Below are 556 nucleotides of genomic sequence, written 5' to 3' on the forward strand. Positions count from 1 at the left end.
CGCTCACCGTACTAATACCGTGGAGGTATTTGTCTATCTGGGTACTTCCGGGGGCTCCGGGTCCTTTTTATGGCTGCGGTTCACTTGACGCTACAAACGCTTCGAAGCGTTTGAGCGACCAATCAGAACAAAGAATTTGACGAATTAATTAATCAAAGAACGCTTCGAAGCGTTTGTAGCGTCAAGTGGACCGCATATACCGCCGAAAATTTACCCAGGGTTGCCGGTCTTTAATAGTATCACCGACATTAAAGACCGTCAACCCTGGGAAAATTTTCGGCGGTATAAAAAGGGCCTCAAGGGCCCGGAGGTAATTCAAGAACGCTGACACTACCGACAAATGATATGAATTTGCTATTATTAACATAAATATTTGGCTCATGCATTATTAAATTCATGATTTTTTATTACATAAATGTCCCATAAATAAATATACATATTTGTAAAGCTGTAATATTCTATATATTGCAAAAAAATCACAATTTTTTCTCTGCAATTATCATCTTTATTGATAATCAAACTTTGATGATAACACTGAAATCTCAATTTTAAAGAA

The sequence above is a fragment of the Trachymyrmex cornetzi genome, unplaced genomic scaffold, assembly GCF_001594075.2.
Source record: "Trachymyrmex cornetzi isolate Tcor2-1 unplaced genomic scaffold, Tcor1.1 scaffold981, whole genome shotgun sequence".
Lineage (NCBI taxonomy): Eukaryota > Metazoa > Arthropoda > Insecta > Hymenoptera > Formicidae > Trachymyrmex > Trachymyrmex cornetzi.